General features: G+C 34.6%; 3 long non-coding RNA genes across 3 annotated transcripts; 1 reads left to right on the plus strand and 2 right to left on the minus strand.

Annotated features, from left to right (window-relative positions):
- Positions 1-3569: 3569 nt before the first annotated feature.
- On the minus strand, positions 3570-15374 carry LOC127107396 (uncharacterized). Its single transcript, XR_007795714.1, has 2 exons — positions 14985-15374; positions 3570-3904 (listed from the first exon to the last, which is right to left on the minus strand). It is a non-coding gene; the product is annotated as an uncharacterized LOC127107396 (long non-coding RNA).
- Positions 14611-16062, plus strand: LOC127107395 (uncharacterized). Its single transcript, XR_007795713.1, has 2 exons — positions 14611-15086; positions 15763-16062. It is a non-coding gene; the product is annotated as an uncharacterized LOC127107395 (long non-coding RNA).
- Positions 16063-18176: 2114 nt separating this feature from the next.
- Positions 18177-19392, minus strand: LOC127107397 (uncharacterized). Its single transcript, XR_007795715.1, has 2 exons — positions 18962-19392; positions 18177-18460 (listed from the first exon to the last, which is right to left on the minus strand). It is a non-coding gene; the product is annotated as an uncharacterized LOC127107397 (long non-coding RNA).
- Between the last annotated feature and the right edge of the window lie 561 nt (positions 19393-19953).

Consider the following 19953-nt stretch of genomic DNA (forward strand, 5'->3'; position numbering starts at 1 on the left):
ACCTAGGACACTTTGGGTGCTAATACCTTCCCTCTGTGTAACCAACCCCCTTACCTGTAATCTCTAACATTTTATTAGTTTTGATTTCAAAACTTCTTATCTTTGGGTTTTGTTCTTACTTTCTCCTTTTTCCTTTGGAAATAATAAAAGCGCAGTGGCGACTCTGGTTTTATTGATGTTGAGTTAACCCATAGCTTAGTGGTCATGAATTTACCACTACACTATTGACTTAAGGATCAAAATTCTAGAGGTGTACGGAGACTCAACGATCGTTATCTGTCAATTGAAGGGAGAATGGTTAACCTGTCACTCATATTTGGTTTCTTATCATGATCATGTGTTAGAATTGATAAATAATTTCAAAGAAATTACCTTCCATCACATTCCTAGGGAAGAGAATCAAGTGGCAGACGCTTTGGCTACATTATCATAAATGTAGAACGTAAACCACCTTAATGAAGCACCAGTGATAAAAATGGACCTTAAAGATGGACAAGTAATTTGTCTTACATTTGAAGAAGAATCGGATATAAGCCTTGGTACCATGACATCAAGTGTTTCCTTCAAACACATGAGTATCCAGCAGGGGCATCCAACGCTGATCGAAAAACTTTGTGAAGACTTACTTCCAAATTTTTCCTCAATGGCGATGTGCTATACAAAAGAAACTATAATATGGTTTTGCTATGATGCGTGGATAGACACGAAACAAACATGATCGTAAAAGAAATCCACGAGGGCTCTGAAGGGATCCACATTAATGGACATGCTATGGCTAAGAAAATCCTTCGAGTTGGCTACTATTGGACAACTATGGAGTTTGACTGTTTCAACTACATCAAAAGGTGCCCAAAATTCCAAATCTATGTTGAAAAGATTCATGTGCCACTAACTCCATTAAATGTCTTGGCATCACCGTAGCCCTTCTCTATGTGAGGAATTAATATGATTGGAATGATCAAACTAAAAGCTTCAAATTGTCATCGCTCCATTTTAGTCGCTATCGATTACTTAACAAAATGGGTTGAATCAACTTCATACAACAATGTCACTCGACAAGTGGTTACAAGGTTTATCAAAAAGGAAATAATATGTCGCTACGAAGTTTCTAGCAAGATTATTACTGACAACTCTAGTAACTTGAATAACAAAATAATGAAAGAGTTGTGCGAGGATTTCTAAATTGAACACCACAATTCTTCACCATATCGGCCCAAGATGAATGGCGTTGTAGAAGAAGAAAATAAGAACATTAATAAGATTGTCCAGAAAATGGTTAAGACCTATAAATATTGGCACGAGATGCTTCCATTTGCTCTACATGGCTATAGAACTTCAGTACGCATATTTACTAGGCCAACTCTGTTTTCACTTGTATATGGCATGGAAGTTGTTCTTCCTATCAAGGTTGAAATTCCTTCATTAAGGGTCATCATGGAAACTAAGCTTGATGAAGCAGAATGGATTAAATCCAGATTTGATCAGCTAAATCTCATAGACGAAAAGTGCTTGGCTGCTCTCTACCATGGTCTGTTATACCAAAGATGACTCAAGAACGCTTTTGACAAAAAGGTTCGCCTTCGTGTGTTCCGGGAAGATGGCCTAGTGCCCAAGAAATACTTGTCAATACATTAGGACCCACAGGGCAAGTGGACTCCTAAATATGAAGTACCATTTATCGTAAATAAGGCCTTCTCAGGTGGAGCCCTGATCTTCACCACCATGGATGAGGAGGAGCTTCCACTTCCAGTGAACTCAGACACAGTCAAAAAATATTATGCCTAAAAAAGAAATGAACAAAGAACCGGCTAGGTTGACACCCGAAAGGACAACTTAGGTAAAAATGAGTTTCCCGGTGGACCAAAAATAAATGTACTAGCAATGTTTAGGGATCAAATATAAAAAGTGATAATAAGCCCGCTAAGTCAAAAACTTGAAAATGTGACTTAGGCAAAAATGGGTATCCCGGTGGACAAAAAGAAAAGAGAAAAATGTCCAGGCAAAAGTTAGGGATAAAGGCATTTGACTGCAACACTTAAGCCTAATTCATCATAGCCAGAATTTAGACAACAAAGACTGGTCCAATCATCATCAATTGAAGCAAAGTATTGGGATTAGGATCTTATAGTGGACAATAACATGTGTTGTAATCAATAGAAATTAATATAAATTTCCCATTGCCATTTCCTTTATTTTTCAATTTTTTGTAATTTCCTCTTCTAGGATTTTGCATCTTTGTACTCACATCCTATGCACAAACTTTCTTTCACATCCAATAAAATTCTCTTTCTCTTATCAATTTTCTTTTCTTGTATTTTATTTGCAAAATATTGATTATTTTTTAAATATAATATTGCAAAACACCGAGAATAACAAAAAGCTCCAAAAGAAAAACTTTTGCATTGCCTTAATTACTTGAAAAAATTCTAAAGGAAAATTGGCAGTCTACAGTGAACGCTTAATACATGAAAGCATCTCGATGACCTCCCGATCAAATCATAAGATATTCTCGATCTTAGAAAGAATCAAAATAAAGATCTCCAGCAGTTGTGGTAACTTGAGGTTCTTTCCTTCCTTACAAATTCTCTGGGTCAATTATCAGATGTCGGAGAATCGAAGTTCACCATTACACAAAAGGAATCTCATCCTTATAGATATCAGTCATTTCCTTCCACAAAAAATAGCATATCATGCATAATCTCATACATCATGAATTCAAGCATAAGCATTGCATAATGCACAACATACATCTCTTTTACGACTGATGTATTCCCCAACCAAGTATTTCAGTCGATAGACCCTACAAGATCTCTCTTCCATTCCATACCCCCAGCAAACAAACTCCCTATAATACAACCAGTCTTATTACATTACATTTACTCCATTCTCAAAGGAAAAAAAATTGGGTCTTTGTATTTAATCCTCTTCTACCTCGAATGCCCGAAAGTTATCGTTATTCATGCCTTCAGGTTTAAGATAATTAAATAAAGGCAGTTGTCATACCCCAAACTTTTCCCTACCTATTCTCATTTCATTTGACTCATGGCTCATGATTTATCTGCATACCCTTACCCTAATCATCCATTATAGGACCGTTCATATGCACTTGCACTTACATATAACATCATTGATTCAAAGGGTTCCTATTACTTATGATATAAGGCATTGAGTTATGATAGGCATGCTATCAATCTTCATGGATTAGGGTTTTGCTATGATGTTCACTTGAGAAACAAGCTTGTGGGATCATAGTGTTACAGTTGACTTTTTGGGCACAATTAACTTTAATTATTGACTTTTCCTTGCCTAAATGTTGGAATCCCTAATTTTGGTCAAGACATTCTGATTGTATTGGATCTGATTCTATCGGAATACATCATGAACAAAATAAGTTGGGAGTCATTCACACTATGTTAAGTTTTGGCCAACAAAATCAACCATGGAAGGTTGACTTTTTATTGACCAATTTCTTATAAGACTTTTACACGGCTAGTTATGGATGGTCTATTTGTTCTCTTGATTAAGGCATTTCAAGTCAATTCAAAGGAGTTAAATTTCAAAAGTTCAAATTATGAAAATGGAGGGAAAATGCATTCTTGGAAAATAAGCTACAAGTTGTACATTCAAGGTCAAATTCATATGCAAAATCCAAGAATACATTACAAAGGGTCAAATTGAAAATTACATAAAGAAATCCTAAGGTTTACTTTTGGTCAAACAATTTACCAAAATCAAACTGAACCTTAAGACTACTTTTCTTTCATTTTCATGGGTGGCTCTAAGATTTCTTCAATTCCATTCTCATGTTCCATCGTGATGTATTTCCATTCCAAGTTCCATGTCAAGACATGTCAAACCATGTTAAACTTCAAAACTTTATTCCTCCATCATGCCCAAAGCAGCCCTGTAAAACCTAAACAACATCAGCATTCATTCACATAATGCTATACACAATCACAAGCCATGACATTCAAACATGTCATCTAACACAACACAATGCATGCCAAGACAACTTTACTCAAGCAATTCATACAACAATACTAACAAAATTCCTCCTAAATGTCATACCATACAAAATAACCCACATATAAACACAACTCAATGCATAAACCTCAATCGTCATCCCACTGTCAACACCACATCAAAGTACATAAAAAGACTGCCATTTCATAACACTTTTTAGCCTACCTGATATCCAACCAAGTCATGGCAGTCCATACACACACATACATAAAGTCCATACCATAAGACTCATCATGCATACAATGAAAAATCCAATACCCAGCAGCATACAAGCCATGTTATCCAAATGTGTCATGCTATGTAACATACATATACGTTTACAATACATAAACCATCATAGTAAAGCACATATATAAGCTAATAGCAGACCACACAACAAAGTCATCATGCATAAAGTGATCACTTAACCTTTCATGTGGAATCAATTAACTAATTTCCCAATCATTAGGCATCCAAATCACTACCCCAATCCAACTTGCGATGCAAACCTAAGCTAACTGACCAAGTCAGTTAGCAGCTAACCAAACCACTACCCAAATTAATATGTCATCCCACAAAAAGTCCAATTCCTAAAATATCTAATTACAAACTACCATGATCTAATCCACAAGCCACAAGCCCTGCCCCAACTGACCAAAGTAGTAGCATGCCCCCCAATTGTGAAGCAAGATTGGCTAGCAATCTAACATTGCAACAGACTAACTTATTAACAAACTATTAACTAACTTTTAGCAAATAAAATCCTAACTACCATTTACATCGCCCAAACTGTCATCAACCTAGCAGTTAATAAAACTACACTCCAAGTCATGTACAAATTAATTAATCACTAAGCCAATGTAATTGTCAACAAACATTCAACTGTCATAGCTTTTTAACCATTAATCCATCCAATAATTGCCAAGCCACTAATCAAATCAATTTCTAAGTCAAGAGTTACAAGCTAGCTAATCCTAAACAAAACAAGTTAACTTCTAACATCTAATTCAACTAACCTTTTAATTTCTAGCTCTAATTGTCATTAGCACCTTTTCTTCATTACCAAGTTAACTATTAATTAACATTTCAATCTTCATCTAAGTTGTTCACTAACTTAAGCCCAACTAACTGTTAATTTGTTTTAACCTAACTACAAACCGATTTTAACCAATTTTCTAACAGTTAACCCAACTACTAATAGTTAAAACACCAATTGACTCTAACCATGTTAACTAACAGTTAACCCCTAACTAACTATCTACCCTAACATTTAACTAACCCATTTAACTAACAATTAGCATAACTTATAACTCTAACTGCTTTTTCTCACTCCAACTAACTTTCAAACAACTTCTAACTAACTTCATCTAAGCCCTTAATTCTTAACCAATATCATCTCAATCCTAGGGTTGAGTTGAATCAAGCCATAACCAACTCCCAAGTCCTCCATCTATATAACAGATCATGAGCAACCATTCTCAATCGACTTCAACTTCACATTCATTCTCTCTTCAATCAATCAACAATCCACCCTCATTCTCTGCAAAAATTAATGGTATTTTAAAAAAGGGAAACATTTTAAATAGACATAGTTTACTAGATTAGGAAATTCTAATTAGTTTTTATTTTGATTAGATTTAATTCTTAACTCCAAAATTAATGGTATTTTAGAAATTAGGGTTGCTTTATCGTTAAATTCAATTGTTATGGCCTTTAATTCTTTTATCTTCATAATGCCATGTGTTTGATTTGTATAGCTTGAATCTTAGCATGATTCCCTTGTGGATTTATTAGTTGATCAAACATATTTTGATCAATTAATTATCTTAATGGCTTAAGACTTTTAACGTGATTTTTCAAGAACAATTTGCATGCTCCCTTAAGGTTTTCATTCAATTAAGTGATCACAAGTCCCTTGATCACTTGATTAGAATTAGATATTTAGACTTGAACCTGCACTTGATCTCAATAAAGACATGATCATATTAAGTTTCAACCCAATATTTCAAACACATCTTGACTGGTTCCCTTTAAAACAAAAATCCTTTTTTCTCAAAACACTTGTTAATTATGATGTGAGTTGTGGACCACAAGCCTTAAGAATTGGAGAAGTAATAAGATGGGGTATTCATATCCTTATTCTAAATATATTTGGATACGGGACGCGTGGCCCAGTTGTTCAAAGTATTCACCTCCACTCATAGACTTTAGTGCAATTAAAATCAAAACAACTTTCAACATTCATCCTTAGATCAATTCACAACAATCAACATTAAAAACACCATTCTCTTTGGACCTAACACAATACCCTTTTGACCCACATACTCTCTTTTAAGGTTAATCACCATTTCTCAGTTAAAACACCTCTCTTTGGGTTAATCACCATCCTTTGGTTAAAATACGCATCTATGGATCATACTCTCTTTGAGGTTAATCACCATCTCCTGGCTAAAATACCTCTCCTTAGGTTAATCACCAATTCTTGGTTAAAATACCTATCTTTGGGTTAATCACCATCTCTTGGTTAAAACACACATCTCTTGCATGTTTGCCTTGTGAATCCCCTAGTTTAGGCAAACTCCTACAACATTGAATTGGTTTAGACACCACAACTTAGTTCAGACACCTCATTCATGGTTAATCACCATTTTATGGTTAATTTACCTTATTCTTGGTTTAGACACCTCATGTCTGGTTAATCACCAGTAATTGGTTAAAATACCCCTCATTCATAGTTAATCACCCTTTTATGGTCAAAACATCTCACTCTTAGTTATGACACCACTTTCAATTCCAGCTCTTGGTTATGACACCACTTTCAATTTCAATTCTTGGTTAAGACACCATTATTTACAATTCTTTATCCTTGGTTCAAACACCACTTTAAAATTCTTTGTCCTTGGTTTATACACCACTTTTTAAATTCTTTGTCCAAATAACAATTTCTTTTCATAAAAGAACTATTATAATCCATTCCTTAGTAGTCAGACTAAAAACTTAGAGCATCTGAACTAGAATAAAACTAGCTAACGTCAAAACACTTCTAAGATACGATTATAACATTGTTCCCTAAAATCAACCAACAACACTTATTTTCTACCATGAACTATGGAGCTCTAATTTTCTCATTGCACCATGAGAATACGTAGGCACAAGGTTTTGAAATCTTGGCGAGCACATTAATTAAAAACTTATTTTTTTCCCTTAATTAAAACCAATTGCGAGTAACCTTTAGATAATAACACCCATATATGCAAAGAAAATTAAAAATGGTTTCCGTTTAGTACATCAGATGTGAGGTATGTTAATACCTTCCCTTTGCATAATTGACTTCCTTACCCTTTTCTCTTCCCTTTGGGTTTTATTGATATTTTCCCATTCTCTTAGAATAAATAAAATTTAATGACGAATCTATTGTATTTCGAGCGTGCGATGCACCAAAAGCATGCGTCAAAATGGAAAAAATAAAGAATAATTGGAAATTTGAAGCACGGTTTGCTTGCCATCCTCTAGCATACGCCAACATCCATCCCCATAAGTAATTCATGCATTTTGCAATGTATGAGCCATGTTGCAGCCTTAATCCATCATCATCATACCATTTCCATCATACATGAGAGAATCACACCTTCCACACTTTCCTTCACACACTTGCATCTCCCTCTAAAAACCTCCCACATGCTCAAACTTTCCCCCTAAAACATCCTTCACGCGGATCGCCATATCACCCCAAATCCTCCTATAAAAACAACATCTCAAATCACTCTTAAGACACTAATAAATCCTCTCAAACCCCTGTAGAAATACTTCATCAACCCTTAGCAAAACCTGCACAATCTTAAGCTCTGCCTACCACCGCCCTACCATCAGAATAAAAGAGGGAGCGTAGATTCAGAAAACGTAAGAGGAAGCAAACCAAAAGCATATAAATAAGAGGAAAAAGTTCAGAGTTATTTACCTGAAGGTTAGGAGACCGTCGGAGTTCTCGCTTAAAACTCCAATTTTCTGCGAGATGTTTTTCTCCATTTTTCATGCTTAGTTTAAGCGTTGATTTACATATTTTATGTCATTTTATCTTCAATTGGTGTATCCATGTCGTAATCAGACTAAATAGTGGAAATCTTGGGGGTTAGGGTTTATGTTGGGAAGGCTCGATCCGACCTTATGGTGTTTTTTCTGACGAACTCATGTTTGGGTTTGTTATCAGAGTAAAGGAATAGGGGGTTTACCTTGTGGGCGTATGGATTTGTTGAGTTTTTGTTAGGTTTTAGGTTGGGATGAACATGTTCTTAAACATGTTCATGTTGTGTTCATCATAACCACTGCGTTTGATACGTGAGAAAGAAGGAAAAAGAGTTTAGATGTGTTAGCATGGTGGAGATAGGAGAGAGGATGGATTGAAGTGAGAGAGAAGAAAAAATGAAATGGGACACACATGAGTCCCTTCATACTTTTAATCTTTTACCTTTCCTTCCCTTGCTAGACACGTGGCATAAGATAAACCATGTGATCTGCATACTTACTTCATTGACCAGGGGTCCCATGTGGAGAGTCCCACCAACACTACCCTACACCATTTTTATTTGCCTTTAGATCCACTGAGCATCTAATCCCACGTGTGAGATCGAGTTAGAAAGTTTGACTCCCTCAATCTTCTTGCATTAGGTCAGCGCTTTGGGGCGTCACTATTGGCACCCCTCTCTAGGTTTTTGCATTGTTGTTTTTCTTGTTATTCCTTTTTATTTTATTTTTGGGCCTTTAGCCCACTTTGGCTTTGCATTGTCTATATTAATCCCCAAATTTTCTTGCACCCTCCTTGTTGTTCTCTTATTTGTTTTTTTTATTATTTTAATCACTTGATTAATTAAATAATTTAAATAAATGAAACCAATACTTTTCAAATAAATAACCCTTGATCAAAATCAAGATTTTCACATTCCAACTCCAATTTTTTTTCAATTCAAAATCAAATCATCTTTTAAGATAAATAAATCAAACACTTGATCTCATCAAACTTTTTTCAAATTAATCACTTCGAAAACTTGCTCACAATAAACAATCGTTTGAAAAAGGATTGGTTAGACGTATTTGTCCTGCTTAGTCCCCGAGTATTTGGATGATGGTTGTATTTAGCCTACCGTTCAAGTACTCGTCCTTCGCCTCAAAATACATTAAACAACCGAATCAAGTTGATTCTTTCATGAACAAAAAAGGCTAGTTAAATGTAATTATCCTCCTTAGTTCTGAGTATTTGTGTGATGGTCGTACTTAGTCTCCCACTCGAATACTCGTCATCCGTTGAAGAAACGTGTCATGATTCACCACACAAATTTTATAAATAACATGGACAAAAAAGGTTAAGTTGGACGTACATGTCCCTCCCAATCCAGAGTATTTGGATGATGGTCGTACTTAGCCTATTGTTCAAGTACTTGTCATCCATTCAAAAACACACTCAACAAATCAAACTTCTTTTTTATCGCCTCAGCGCAATCGAAAACCTTTTCATAAACAAACAATGTTTAATATGTTTTATCGCGATACAAACAAACTCTTAAGACTCCAATTGTGAGCGTATAAGTAATGTTTTACCGCTAGAATATGTTGTGCCGCGAAAAATACCTGAGCGCATCACACGCTCGAAGATACAAAAAGTCGCCCTCAAACTTTATTTACTCCCTAAGGAAAGAAAAAACATCGATAAAACCCAAGGGAAGAGAAATGGGTAAGGAAGTCGATTATGAAAAGGGAAGGTATTAGCATCCGTCACATCCGTTGTTCTCAATGGGAACCATTTTGATTGTTCTTTGCTCGAATAGGTGTTGCTATCTAGGGATTACTTGCAAACGATAAAAGAAAAAAAAGGTTTAATATTTAATGTGCTCGCCAATAATTCGAATCCACGTACCTACGTATCCCCATAGTGAAATAAGGAAATTAGAGCTCTTTAGTTTGTGGAACTAAGGATTGGAACAAAGAAAGAAAGAGTTGATTAGGTTGTCAAAAGGAGAAGAAAATTGCTTGAATAGAAAGTGTTATTTGTAAAGAGTGTGGTGTTAACCAATAAATGGTAATTGACCAAAAAGAGCAAGGGAATATGGCATTAACCAATATATGGTGATTATCCAAAAAGAGCAGAGGAGTGTGACATTAACCAATAGATGGTGATTAGCCAAAGAGAACAAATGAGTGTGTGTCTGAATCAAAGAGTGTGGCGTTAACCAATAGATGGTGTGGCCAATACAAGGATTATAGGATTTTTCCAGAGTCTATAACTCCATAGGGCAATGTATGAAGATTTTCTAAAGTTTGTAACTCTACAAGATAGAATGAAAGTTTACCATAGTATGTAACTCTACAAGACAAAATGAAAGGTTGCCAGAGTCTGTAACTCTACAAGGAAAATTGAAAGGTTACTATAGTTTATAACTCTACAAGGAAAAATGAGAGGTTTATAGAGTTTGTAACTCTACAAGGCAAAAAGAGAGGTTGCTAGAGTCTGTAACTCTACAAGGAAAAAAGAGAGGTTGCCAGAGTTTGTAACTCTACAAGGAAAAATGAGAGGTTGCTAGAGTCTGTAACTCTATAAGGAAAAAAGAGAGGTTGCTAGAGTCTGTAACTCTACAAGGCAAAAAGAGAGGTTGTCAGAGTTTGTAACTCTATAAGGTAGAATGAAAGTTACCAGAGCTTGTAACTCTATAAGACAAGATGAAAAGTTGCCAGAGTCTGTAACTCTATAGGGCGGGATGAAAAGTTGTCAGAGTCCGTAACTCTATAAGGCAAGATGCAAGAGAAGAGCTTTTCTAAATTCTGTAACTCTATAAGGCAATGCATGAAGAGTTAATTTAGAGATGGGTGTTTAACCATGAGGTGATTGACCCAAAGAATGTATGGATATTAAAAAGGATTTTTATGTTTGATCCAAAGAGAATGTGTATTGTTGATGAAGATTATTGTAGCAGACTTGACAATTGTTTGATTTGAATTGCACTAAAGTCTATGAACAGAGGCGAATACTATGAATAACTAGGGCCTACGCCCTGTACGCAGAGGTACTATAGACAAGGGTAGGAAAAATTCTCTCTCATCCTTCTCTATTGCTTAAGACTCGTGGTGTGTAACTCTCATCATGATTGACAAGTGTTGAAAAATATTCTTTTTGTTGTGTTTTAAAAAATGCTCCAGTCCTAATGCCCAATGTCTTCAAGGTCTTAAATATGAACTTTGACTTGAGATTAACTTGAAAGTGGATGCAAGGCAAGTGTAAAGGTCCCAATTAAATCAAGTGATCAAGGGACTTATGATCACTAATTGAATGTGAGTCCTAAGGGGGATCATGTAATTATTCATTCAAGACAAGTCATGAATTAATAAAATAATTAATTAAAGGTTTAATAATTAATTGCATGAACTGAAAGAAGATTATTCATTAATCGAAAAACAATTAACTAATATATTAATTCTACTTCTAGCATTTTAAATGATCACTAAAACTAATTAAAAAGAGAAATTAATTCTAGCATTTTCACTAAACTAATACTAATATTTATTTTCAAATAAAACTAATGTATATTTATTAAACTAAAACTGATTTTATTTATTAAACTAAAACTAATTTTATATTTTTTTAACTAAGTAACTAGTAAGTAATGTATATATTTTTTCTAAACTAAGTAAGGTAACATTTAAAGCTAAAGTATCATTCTCTAAGCAAAGGTATACTGTATATATATTTCTAAGCTGAGACTAAAGGTTATAAAATAAAAGCTAATGTGCTAATGTTATTATATTCTAAACTAATGGATATATATATATAAAACTTTTGCACTAAATAAGACAATTAAAATGCAGCTACAACATATGTTTAAGTGAACCGCAACAACTGAAGCTAGCGGAAATATACCCGAATGCATCGCACGCTCGAAGATACAACAGAGTCGTCATCGGACTTTATTTATTCTTGACTGAAAGGAAAAACATCGACACAACCCGGGGGGGGGGGGGGGGGGGGGGGGGGGGGGGGGGGAAGAGAAATGGATAAGAAAGTCGGTTATACAAGGGGAAGGTATTAGCATCTCTCACATCTGTTGTACTCAACGGGAACCGTTTTGATTGTTCTATATTGGGATAAATGTTACTATCTAAAGATTACTCGCAAAATGATAAAGGGAAAAGAATGAAATAGATAAAGTGCTCAGTGAGGATTAGGATCCTCATGCCTACGTATCCTTATAGTGTAATAAGGAATTCAGAGCTCTGAAGTTCATATAACTAATGGTGGAAGATGAAAGATAAAGTGATTGAGGTATGGTTTGAACCAAAGGATAATGTTGTTTGAACTCATAGGGGTAGGTATATTTGAACTATTGAGAAAAGCTGACATATGGCCAAAAATAAAAGGTTTTTGCCTATATAAGGACTTTCAAGGTAAGTAAAACAAAAGGAAAGGTTTGTCTATACAAGACAAACAAAATGGCTCTTGGTTCAGAGGTAGGCATTGGTTATTGGTCCAAAGTTATATATGGAATCCCAAGAAAGATTGTATTTGGTTCAAAGAGAAAGTATATCATTGGGGTGAATGATTTGATGATTGGAGATATTGAATGATGGATTATGAAAGATCTGGATGGAAGGAGAAAGGAGAAATAATAATAAATATACTCGTGGAGGATTTAAATCCTCGTGCCTACGTATTCTCACTGTGCAATGAGAAAGTCAGAGTTTCGTAGTTCAGGGAACTAATATGGAATAAAGAAAGAAAGACATGTGATTGGGTTGCCAAAAGGGGAGGTAAATGCTTGAATAATATAAGTGTGGCATTAACCAATAGATGGTGTTTAGCCCAAAGTGACAAAAGCATGGTCTGAATCAAGGGTGCTACCAGAGTTTGTGACTCTACAAGGTAGAAAAAAATATTTATCGGGGTATGTAACCCTATATGATAACATAAGAGAAAGCCACAGTCTGTAACTGTATGGTCAGGATAAAAGGGGTCAGAGTCTGTAACTCTACCATGAAATGCATGATTGCCAAAGTTTGTAACTTTATAGAGCAAAATGCAATGATAGGTGTGACATAGCCTGTAACTACGCAAGGCAAAAGGAGATTAATGCCAAAGTCTGAAACACTATAAGGGAAAAGAGAATAGTAGCCATAATAATATGTAACCTTATAAGGCATTGAAAGGAGTATCCAAAGTCTGTAACTCTATAGGAATGGCATGAAGCAAATGAAAAGAGGATGCCAAAGTTTATAACTGTATAGGAAATGCATGAAGCAAATGATTAGGAAATGGTTGTGAGACCCTAAGGTAATGATCCCCAAAGATGTATGTACATCAAGGAGAGGAGAGTGTGATGGATAAAGCATTGGTGTTGCACCATTAAAGTGTTGAATGATAGATGTATTTACCTGATGAAGACTTGTCAATTATATGATTAGAATAACACTAAAGTCTATGAACAAAGGCGAATACCTTGAACAGCTGAGTCATTCATCCCGTACCCAAGGATGTTCTAGAAAAGTTAAGTAATTATCCCTTTCATCATTCTCCGTTACTTAAGGCTTATGGCATACAACTTGAATTGTGATTGACGAGTTGTTGTTAGAGATGCTAATTATTAATTCTGATGATGTAATGTTGCTTGTTGTGGAGAAGACTTGACAATCATTTGATTCAAATTATGCTAAAGTCTATGAATAAAGGTGAATACGATGAGCAACTGGATCATTCGTCCTGTGCCCAAAGATATTCAAAATGAGGATAGGAATTCTCCACGCTCACCCCCTCTCTATTTATTAAAGCTCATGGCACACAACTTGATCAGGATTGACAAGTGTTGGCCTTTGTTGTGCTTGAGATGTAATCTACTATGTCTGCAATGTGAAGACGTTGTACTAACTTTGAAGTCTTGAACTCTTGATCTTGACTCTTGAGGTCTTGAGGTCCAATACAACTTGAACACAATAGACTTGCTCTATGAAGTGATCAAGGGTCTTGTGATGACTTGAATAGGCTTGGGGAATTGAGCACAGTGCAAAGGATTTGGTTTATCAAAGTGAACTTTGATCAACACAATCAGTGGGATTTAAACAGTGGGATTTAAACATTTGAACTAGGTACACAACCTAATGAATGATCAGTCAATTAAATCAGTCGCCTCTATACAAACCCTAAGCTAAGGGAGCATGCAAAATCATGAGTTCCTGAATCCTATGGGCAAAATGGTCAATGTGCACAAATTTGATTAAATGAAAATAGTAATCAAGATGATTTAAAATTAATCAAAACTAACTAATTAATTAAAAAGAATACATGAACATATGATGAAAAATTAAGCTAAGTTTAATTTACTTAAACCTAAAATTTCTAATGATCTCAATTAACCGATATCCTATTAACCATAATTATCAAACTAATCACAATTATCAAATTTATCACAATTATCAAATTAATCTATGAAAATAGAAAGAGAAAATTTAATCAAGAAATTAATTAAGATTAAACTAATTTAAACAAAATTAAATGAATACGAGGGAAGGGGGTGTAGGCCCATGGCAGGGGGTGAAAAGGAGCAAGACCGTTTGGGCCTTAGGCCCAAACTGCATTCAAAGCCAAACAAACCAGGGCAGGCGTATAAGCTGAAACAAGGAGAAACAGAAAAAATGCTTATGTAGAAAAGCTCAGAGTCAGCAACGCGATTCTCACAATTCCGACATCGCGTTTTGGAACATCAACATCATTGCTTCCACCATATCGGCTCGCGGAGGTGCGTTCTTCAACACAACAGCGTATCAAGCATCGCGTTTGTGCGTCAAGGATTCAGTATCGTGTTATTCATCTTCTTCGCGTTCGATTCATGAATTATGATCGATATCATTCATGGCATTGCGTTCAAAAATCAACGATTCAATTCGAACTATTCAAGCCTCCCGAATTCAACAACAATAACTAATTAATCGTGGATTAAAGCAAAACTCACCGGTTTTGACGCGGGGCAAAAACAGCTATCGATCCTATAAGCTTCTTCTAATTCACCTTCTACGAGCTTCTTCTGTTGCGTTGTTTGCTGTTTCTTGCATGCGTGAGTGAATTGCTTCTGAAATTGGTGCTTGCGTGATGCTGCTCTGCGTTTTGTTATGCCTTTGATGCATGCGTTTTGATGAATGAGTGAAACTTCTCTGTGTTTGAGGCCTTTTGTTGCTTATGTTTTGATGAATGAGTGAAGAGGATTTGTGTATTCGTATATAAATGATGCGTTTCTGTTTCTTCTCTGCTATTGAATGAAGAAGTTTTTGAAGAAAATGATTTTGGATCCTCTGATTTTGTGAGTGCAGAATCTATATATAGTATTCTAATTCTGTTGCAAATGCTCCTGAAATGCAATGTCAAATTCACATGAAATGCGAAAGTTAGTTCCAAATGAAATGAATTGGTTATGTTAGTTCTAGTGAAATTCAATTGAGTGAAGATGAATTTAGAATGAATTTGAATTTGGTTTTGTTCATAGTGGAAATTGAAATTTTTTGCTATTGATTATCTTGTTAGTTGTTAGTTAAAGATTCAAATTCAAATGAAATGGAAATGTATTGAGATTGAATTTGGTTTCTATTTGGTTTTGCGTTTAAACTTGCAGTGGGAATGGAAAGAATTGATTTTGCGGTTGATGAACTTTTGCTTCAAATTATTAACTTGTTGAATGGTTATTAATTAGTTATTAAAATTGGCTTTAAGATTGTTTTTGGCCTTTGAATTTGCAGGGAAGTTAATTGGAGTTCACGATCCAAAATGGAGCATCTTAAAAATGGCATGTGCTTGGAAGTGGACTTGAAGAGTTTAGCATTTGTAGGTTTCTTTTGTAAATTTGAAGATTGTAATGAACAATGGATATTCAAGAAAAGAATGACTTGTTACTTAAATGAAAATGGTTCAATTTTGAATTGAAAATGTATGGTGTTATTTGAATGTAAAAAAATGTAGAATTGAAATGTGAATGAAATGAAAATGCAATTGGAAATGTTGGAAAAGTTTGTTTATGGTTTGACGAAAATGAAATTTGACTTAATGATCACGATTTTTAAAGTGGAGATGACTTGAAAAAGTAAATAGCTTAAAAATATTAAATTTGGATTAGCGTCAAATGTTGGTCTGGTTGGTCTGTTTGGTGGTTCGTGACCTGGTTTGACCAAGAAATGGACCTGGTCATGAACTTGGTCATGAACCTGATTTCTTGGTCCAAATGGTGACCTGACCAAGAAATGGACCAAGAAACGAACCAAGTTCCTTAGGCATGAAAAAACCAATGAAAGAAGGATTTTAAAGATGAAACATGGAAGAATGGATGGAAATAGGTTTTAGGGATCAAGAAAAAGTCACTTGAATTTGGTTAATTGTTGACCAAAAAATCAATTGTTGACCAAAAGTCAACTGTAACAAATTTGGCAAAAAATGTAACTTTTATATGTACATGGATAATTCGTAAGGAAATGAATGAAAATATGAATGAGGATGACATTTAGATGGATTATATGAATTGCAATGAATCAAAAAATGATTGTGGATCGATGATTGTGACAACACCATATGAATGGATTCAAAGACCATGAGTCAAAACTTAAAAGCTTGAAAACACCATATGAACGGATGCAAGTCATGTGACAAGATGCATGACAATGATTGTCAACCAATGAGGTAGGCTTTCAGTCAATTCCATGGTCAAAAGGTCAAAACAAGAGCACCTAAGTACCAAGCATCCCTGATTAGGGTTTCAGGACCAAGGTAATGCTCAAGAGTTAATCACAAGATCCCATAGAAACAAAGCCAAGAATTAGGATTTTGATATCATGATGAATGTTAAGATGTCTCCTTGAACCAAAGATCAAAGATCAAGGAATTAGGATTTTGCTCCCATGATGAACAAATGTCACAAGCCTCAAGTAAAACTAAGTTTTTATTATCCCTAAGCTTTGAATTCATGATGGTTATGAGAAGGTGTTAATATGAATGTATGATGCACATGAATGAATGCAGATGAATCTCAAGTCATAGGTTTGATGGAAAATGAAAAAGGGAGGGCATATTTTGGGGATGTGTCATACCCCAAAAATTTTCCTTTCCTTTTCATTTTTCATCCAACCTATGACTTGAGATTCATTTGCAGTAATTCATGCCTTATTCATGTGCATCATTCATTCATATTAACACCTTCTCATAAACATCATAGATTCAAAACTTGTGAATAATAATATTTTGGTTTTACTTGAGGCTTGTGACTTTTGCTCATCATTGGGGCAAAACTCTAATTCCTTAATCTTGGATCTTTGGTTCAAGAAGACCATTCATCATGACATCAAAACCCTAATTCTTGGCTTTGTGTCTCTAGGATCTTGTGATTAACTATTGAGCATTGCTTTGGTCCTGAAACCCTAATCAGAGATGCTTGGTACTTAGATGCCCTTTGGATTTGACTTTTGGCCTTGATTGACTGAAACCCTAACTCATTGGTTAATCATATTATCATACATCTTTTCACCTAACCTACATGTTCATTCATATGGTGTTTTCAAACGTGTAAGTTTTGATTCATGGTCTTTGAATCCATTCATTTGGTATTATCAAGATCATTCGTCCACAGTTATTTTTGAGTCATTACAATTCATACAAAATCCATTCAAATGTCATTTTCATTCACATTTTATTTGTGTACATACAAATGTTGTATTTTTTGCCAAATTTGTTATAGTTGACTTTTGGTAACAGTTTACTTTTTGGTCAACCAATTGACCAAAGTCAACTGACTTTTTCTTGACCCCAAAAACCTATTTCCATTTATTCTTCCATGTTCATCTTTAAAATCCTTGTTTCATTGGTTTTTTCATGCCTAAGGGACTTGGTCCGTTTCTCGGTCCATTTCTTGGTCAGATCGCCATTTGGACCAAGAAATTCCAACATCTTTACTAACATTTTAAATTTAAAGTGCAACATTCATCTTCAAATCAAGTGCAAATCAAACCAATGATAAGCCAATTTTTCCCACATTTTAAATACAATTGAAATGATAAGCCAATTTTTCCCACATTTTAAATACAATTGAATTTCAATTCAAATTACATATGCATATCAATCCAATTTCAATTGAAATTACATATGTATATCAATCCAATTTGAATTCAAATTTCATTTCAATTCAATTCAAATTACAATTCAATTTCAATTTTACATTTTTACATTTAAATTTCAACATACATTGGCCATTCCAAATCTCAAATTAAAATTACATAAAACCATACTTTCAACATTAATTTGCAAATCCCATTCACATTTTTTTCAATTACAACCATTATATATTTTCCAATTTAAAATTCACAAAACCTTCAAATCCAAACCATTTCCAAACTCCATGCTTCAAGCCACTCCAAGCCAAAACCATTCCAAGCTTCAAGCATTCCCAAATCAATTCTTTTCATTCCATGTAAGTGTAAACATACAAAAATCAAATAGAAACCAAATTCAAATTCAAACCAAATTCATTTCATTTCATTTGAATCTCTAACTAAACATTGCATTTGATAACTAACTAGTGAATTTAACAGTAATTTCATTTGAATTTCTTAACAGAATTTCCATTGCTATATATAGATTCTTCACTCATTTCACCAAAGATCCAAAAAAATCATTTCTTCAAATCATCTTCATTCATTCACAAATCAGAAACAGAAAATCTTCATTCATCACATATACACAATTTTTTCACTCATTCATCAAATAGAAGCATAAGAAGGTATTCATTTCATAGCCATAGTTCACGCACGCATCAAACGCATCAAAAGCAAAACATACAAGCGCAGAGCATTCATTCACGCAGCAACCGAAAGCAGCAATACGCATCAAGCAAACAGAAGCATCAATCTCACAAGCACTGAGAAACAAAAGAAGCACGTGAAAAAAAAAGATTGATACTTGTTTTTGCCGTCGCGTCGAAACTAGTGAGTTTGCTTTAATCCGCGTTTAGTGTTGTTGAATCCCCGATGCCATGAACCTATGAATCAAGTGCGGAGAACGAACGTGAATCAAGTGCTAAGAACGAACGCGAATCATGAGCGAAGAATTTCTGAAACGCGAACAAATGCAATCCAAAATGCGAACGAAGACTATGAAGCACGACGCTATCCATGAACACGATACTATTTCTGAAAAGCGATGCTCCGTGAAGATGATGAAATCCGAAAACACGATTGTGTTGATTCCGAACGCGACGAGGAGCTGTGGTGAAACGCGATGATTTTGAAAACGCGATGCCGAATTTGTGAAGAATCGCGTTGTTGGCTCTGAGCTTTTCTACATAAGCGTTTTTTTCGTATGTTTCCTCTTTGATTCAGCTTACACGCCATTTTGTTGATTTGGCCTTGGACTTAGTTTGGGTCTAAGGCCCAAACGAGTCTGTTTCTCTTGAACACACTGCATCAGCCTGCACCCCCTGTATTGTTTTTTTCTTTCTATTTTTATTTATTTCATTATAATTCTTCTTGAGTTTTACTTAATTTTTTTTTACATTTTAATAGCCATATTTTTAATTTAATTTTGATTGATATTTTAATTTAGATTATAAATGATATTTAATTGGAACTTTAATGAAACTTTAATTGATTTTGTTCTAATTATTTTTACAAATCAAATAGAATAATGCGTTAGGTTTTAATTGTTTTTCTAATGATCTTTGGAAAATAAGATGTGATTAACCGTAGAATGGCATGTTATTTTTAATTTTATTGTTGTATTAATCCATTGCATGAGGAAATGTTCCTAGTTAAATTTAATTACCATTTTTGATAGGATTAATTCTCCAATTAATTTTCTGATCAAATGAATTAAGCATGTTCCCATAGTATAGGGCAATTGAAGATTATAGAATGTTGACTCCTCCTTAGGGTTTTAGATCCCTGATCCCTTGT

This window comes from Lathyrus oleraceus, chromosome 7 (assembly GCF_024323335.1).
Source record: "Lathyrus oleraceus cultivar Zhongwan6 chromosome 7, CAAS_Psat_ZW6_1.0, whole genome shotgun sequence".
NCBI classification, from domain to species: domain Eukaryota; kingdom Viridiplantae; phylum Streptophyta; class Magnoliopsida; order Fabales; family Fabaceae; genus Lathyrus; species Lathyrus oleraceus.